This window comes from Tympanuchus pallidicinctus, unplaced genomic scaffold, assembly GCF_026119805.1.
Source record: "Tympanuchus pallidicinctus isolate F22 unplaced genomic scaffold, pur_lepc_1.0 scaffold8, whole genome shotgun sequence".
Classification (NCBI taxonomy): Eukaryota; Metazoa; Chordata; class Aves; order Galliformes; family Phasianidae; genus Tympanuchus; species Tympanuchus pallidicinctus.
In genome coordinates this window covers 5,057,230-5,063,229 of record NW_026294802.1, presented here as the reverse complement: position 1 = coordinate 5,063,229, position 6,000 = coordinate 5,057,230, and positions in this window count along the sequence as shown.

Here is a 6,000-nt window from a genome sequence, read left to right as displayed (position 1 = left end):
GCCCGCAGGTGCCGCGGAACGTGAAATGGCGCCACCCTCGCCCGCCCAGTTTGTGGGGTTGGTGCTCGTCCAGCTGCCACGTGGGTCTAGGGGCTAGCGTGCTGTACTGGTCACTTTTGGCCTCTGTGAGTTGTGTTTGGGACACAGGTTCAGGCGGGACATGCGGTAGGGACAAGCAGCTCCTGTTTTGCCCAGATTACTATGCCCCACCAGGGTGCTTCATCTGTTTCAGTAATCTTGTAAGGAACAGGCACTTGGTGTGCTTGAACCCATGGCAGCACTAGACTAAAGGCCCATGGAATGTGAGACTATTTATGAGTTGGGCTCTGGCTTGCAAGTTGAATGTGAGCTGGCAGCATGCCCTGGCTGCCCAAGGGGCCAGCTGTGCTCTGGGGTGCACCAGGCCCAGCACGGACACTGGCCGAAGGAAGAGGCTGTGCTGCCTCACCTCGACATGGGATGAGTGGCTGAGGGCCCTGGTTTTGCTCAGAGCAGAGAAGCTGAGGGGAGGCCTGATGGCTGCTGCAGCTCCTCATGGGGTGCGGAAGGCAGCGCTGAGCTCTGCTCTGTGGCAGTGACCAGGCCCGAGGGAACGGCATGGAGCTGCGTCAGGGGAGGGCAGCTGGGGGTCAGGGACAGAGTCTGCAGCACATGGCCCTAGCTGATGGAGTTCAAGGTGCATTTGGATGCTGCTTGCAGGCATAGGATTTGGATTTTGGGTGGTGTTGTTTGGAGACAAGTGCTGGGCACACAAGGGGGATAAGATGCTATCCAGAGGGACCTGGCCAGGCTTGAGCAGTGGGCTAAAGTGAACCTTATGAGGTTTAACAAATTCAAATGCACCTGGGTCAAGTCAACATCTGCTATCAATAGAAGCTGGGGGGGTATAAGGATGGAGCACAGCCCTGCTGAAAAGAACCTGGCGGTACTGGTGGATGGCAAGCTGGGTGTGAGCCAGCAATGTGCCCTCAAAGCCCAGAAAGCCAACCGTATCCTGGGCTGCATCAAAAGAAGTGTGGCCAGCAGGTGAGGGAGGTGATCCTGCCCCTCTATTCTGCAGTGGTGAGACCTCACCTGGAGTACTGCATCCAGGTGTGGAGTCCTCAGTACAGGAGAAATATAGACCTGTTGGAGTGCATTCAAAGCCTAAAAAATGATCAAAAGGATGGAAAATCTCTCCTACGAGGACAATTGGAGAGAGCTGGAGCTGTTCAACCTGCAAAAGAGAAGGCTGAGAGGTGACCTGATAGCAGCCCTTTAGTGTCTGAAGAGAAGCTACTGGAAAGAAGGTGACAGACTCTTTAGCAGGATCTGTTGTGATAGAATAAGGGGAAATGGCTTCAAGCTTAAAGAGGGGAGATTTAGGTTAGATATAACAAAGAAGTACTTTACTGTGACAGTGGTGATGAACAGGTTGCCCAGAGATGTGGTTGATGACCCATCCCTGAAGACTTTCAAGGTGAGGCTGGATCAGGCCCTGTGCAACCTGATGTAGCTGTGGATGTCCCTGTTAATTTTAGGGGAGTTGAACTAGATGACCTCTAAAGGTCTTTGTAGCTCTACGGATTCTATGATTCAGTGATCCTTGTGGGTCCCTTCCAGCTCAGGATATTTTATGTCTCTCTGAGTTTTGTTAGCATTCAGCACTGTTGAAGGACTGATCCCAGTTGGGCAGTGTGAATTGCAGGTCCCTAAAGTGCTGGCTGTTCAGCTGACTGACTACTCTTTGTACAGAGATGTGGAGTAGCAAACGAGCCAGATGCTGTGCCTCCCTGAGCATGCTCCTGCTGGCCTGGTGTTGTGCATGTCCTTCAGCCCTCTCACACGTAATAAAAGCTGAAAAGTAATGAGGGAAGAAGAAAAGGAGCAGTTCTCCCAGCCTGCTGAGCAGATGTGTAAAGCCTATGTGGCTGGATGGAGAATGTTTCTTTTGGATAAGTTCAGCTGGCCCTGCTGGCCTGTGTGGTGGATGTGGAGCAAGCTCCGCTCACCGCCTCTCCATCTCTCCCTGTCACCTTCCCAGAGTTACCTTCAACTTCTGGAGGGCAGCTTGAGGCAGAAGGCTTGAAAACATTTGAAGGTGAGGGAGGAACCATTTTGCATAGAAATTAAGGTGTCTACTGAAGGGAGGCTTGTTCAGTGATGAGTTGTTCCTTGACTGCAAAGAGTAGAATTCCCTCTCACTTACCCGTAGGTAAGCTCTCCAAGAGGCTGGTGCCACTACAGCACCTTTTGTCCTTTGGCTGCCATCTAGTTTTTAATGTGCATGAGATGATAGACAAAAAGGCAGAAATACTGAGATTTTTATTTTTTCTGAAATTTGAGGGACCGGAGGAACTATTAAAATAATAACGAAACTCATATTTGAGAGTTGTCATCTAAAATGCCTGAACTGTAGTAAAGCTTCCTTGGTGCCTTTACACATAACTGGAAGGGAAGTAAAATGTAAGAACACAGCATTAGCTTTCATTAAGCTAATATTTTCATTAAGGACTTCTCAGATCTTTTCACGTAGACCCTTATTTTCAGATTACAAAACTCAGCCATAAATTCCCCTCTGTGCTGATGCCAGGCACATAAGGTCTCAGACCATCAGCACTCCAGTCAATCAGCTCTTTGGTTAAAGCTGAGTCCTAAGATCCTCCTACATGTTCTAATTTGAATTTGTTGTTTGTTGTGTTTTTTTTTTCCCTTTAAGTCCCTGTGCTTTAAAATACATGGAGTGAGTGGTTGGATGAAATTATTTGTGATGTGCATGCTCTGCAGGTTTGCAAATAAAATGCAAATGAACAGTGTATTTGATTTGGTTCTTTTTGCCTTAAAGCAGAACTGATCTTGATGGGTGCTGACGACATTCAGCTTCTTGCTTTGAAGATGGTAGGGAAGCTTCTGTAGTAGGGGAAGAGGGTATATATGAGGTGGACGTCAGTGCAGGGCTAGCACCAGAAAGCCATTGAGCAGCCACAAAACAAAAATGTCATGAGTAGGAAGAAAAGGATAATGTTTGCAGCCAGGCGAAAATCCATCCCAAGCCAGGGCTCACACGTGTTCACAGCTAGAGATTAACCTTTACTGGCAGCAAATTGTTCGATTTGCCTCCCTCAGGAGCTCCTAGGGAGGTGTCTGCAGTGTCCCAAAAGAACAGAATCATGTTCAAGAAGTTCGGTTGTCTTGCTAAGGAACTAAGAGTAAAATTGGTTTATCTAAAGGCAGAGCTCCACAGCGTTTGTATTTCCTTGTAATGCTTCATTTACGTCCATCTTACATTGGTTACCATTATCTGAAGGAGGCAGCTGTAGAGGATTTGCTGCCCTTCTGCCAGGTCTGCTCCCAAACATTTGGAATGTGGATCAGCACAGTACTGCAGCAGTCAGCAGTGCTGCAACTCCTGAGTATTTCACCTTCTGACACCTAGGCTGTAATTGCTTTCTGATGACTCTGCAGGTCTGACTTGGTTTGACTCTCTACATTCATGTGCCCCGAAGAGATGATCTCTGCGCTCCCCTTCTGCTTCAGAGGTTGCTGGCAAGGGACCACGACTTCTTCCCCACCTTTAGCCATGAGAGAAATTGGTCTTACACCCACCTACAGCCTTTTGTCAAGCTTGCTTTAGTGAGAGTGCACGTTGGGCAGTAAATTAGGCTTTGCTGCTGCACCGAGGGGCTCTGGCATCCTTCATTTTCTGTAAACTGCCAATACTCTTTATGTGATTTCTATCTTCCAGGAGTGAAAGTGTAGGGCATGCAGGAGGCATGCACAGCATCTATTGCTTGTGGAGCCCACTAAGTATCAAGGACAAAATTCTGCTTGAGATGCAGGATTTAGACACAGGATCAGAAGAGTCTGTTCTTTCCACTGGGAGCAGATACAACTCAGATGGCTTTGTCAAGTCACCCTAGAAAGTTATGCTGTAAATGGTTATGCTGTACCCTAGCTCTCCCTCTCTTTCTCTCTTGTCTTTTCAAATCGTAGGAGCAAATGGGGACAGAACCCAAATGGATTTCAGTACATGAAGACTAAGCGTACGTGACCTTTAAGGAAGAAATGGAAAAGAATAAGTTTTCTTGATGTGAAGGCAATGAGTTTTCTAAACGTAAGCTACAACATTGGTATAATGAATTTCCCATCACAGAGGAAAAATGCTCCTTTTAGGAAAGGTCTGACAGAATATGGATGTATGTGGGAGGGAGCACTAACTAGAGAGCTGGGAAATATATGGACTTCAACAGATTTGCAGTGGTGTTAGCACGCAGTAACCATCAGTTATCACTTTTGCTTCTTCGTCAGCAGATGGGAGGCAGTTCTGCTCTGTCTGTGTGATGAGCTCTCCACGCAAGACATGTTTGCTGTGCAGGCACTTTCGCCCCTTTGGAAGGCAGCTCTGCATGGCCTCTGTTGGTTTATGCAGGCAAACCTGCAGCTATTGTCTATGCTGTGTGAACGGGTGGCACAGACAGGGCAGTCAGCTCTGTCCTGTCCACCTCAGCTCTTCATGGCTTCCTGAATTGGGCTGAAAGCAGCAGTGTCTGCAAGCTTCAAGCCACGAGGCAGATTTCTCTTAATGTTACATCTTGGGGATTACATACTTTTGAACTGACTGAAATAAAAGGGCAGTGTTTATGTGAGGGATTATCCTTTCTGGTTGCCTGTGGCTACGCGTGACCCGTATGTCCCCTCCCTGCTCTGTGCTCTGTGGTGGGAACGCATGTGGATCCAGGCTGTTCACACTGCTGCCTGCCTCCCTGTTTGGCAAACTGCTGCCACGTTACCACCCACAGTAATGAGAAGAGAGCTCAAAACTGATGCTGTCTGTGCTGCTTTTGTCAAACTGGAACAAAGTGCAAATTGCTTCTTCCTGTTTCAAATTTTCTCCTCGTGTTGTAGCCTTTGAGGATGAGTAGTTATTAGAAAAGGAGGGACACAAATCTGATTTCCGGTTACATTCAGCACCCTGTATTAATGGTACAAATGGGCCTTAAAGTGGCTGTAAATGTCACATTTGCTAAGGGCTATTGGCAGTACTGTGAGATTTAATAATAAAGGATTGGGAAATCTTCTGGAATCCCTGCAACTAAAAAGACATTTTGAAATGAAGTATTGTTGCAGTTTTTCTAAAAGTTTGTTTTCTTTTTAGTTAAAATGCATGTAAATGAAGTGAGGGTGTTAGCTGACCATTACCACATGCTTTCCCCCATAGCCCTTATTAAATGCCTTGTTTGTTTGGAGCAGCACACCACAGTGAAAAATTGGATCTCTGTTTTTCAAGACTGTTTTTCTGTCATCTATTAGGAGCTGTAAATTCATTGACACTTTCAAATTAATTGAGAGCTCATGCCCAACGGAATAAATAAGATGTTTGACTCTTTAAAAAACACACTTATCATCGCTTCTACCTTAGAATCCAGATAGAGGTGAAAAGAAAAATGACTCAGGCTTCAGTATATTCATCTCATAATTATAGTCACTCACTGGGCTGGAAGTGTTTAAAGGAAATTAAATGTGCAAGTAACAGGCCTCATGACTGTGCAACACAGTCTGAAATTTTCACATTGCAGTTTTAAAGCACGCGTGTTGGCTCACCATTCTCTGTGATCTACTTAGAAATCACTGTCACAGCTCTTATTAATGTACGTGGTAGAAAATAAAAGTATAATAATTTCAATCAGCTTAATCATTTTTAAGGCATTGCTTTTATACTTTCCATTATCGTATGCAAAACAGCAAAGTCAGTTCCACTTAATTTATTTCATATGTTATTCCATCAGCATAGCAAATAGTTCATTGCTACATCTCTCTCCAAATAATGAGTTCAGGGCATCTTTTCTTTTGCAGCACTTCATCTGCATGCTGCACACTTCATCTTGTGTAATTGTCTGATGAAGAAGGGAAGCAGGGAGCCCAGAGAAAAAGCGTCAATGAAAAAATGCCTGACACAGGTGTTACAGGACAACGGGATATTGGGAGAACAAATAGAAAAGGAAGCAAGGTGAATCTAATCAG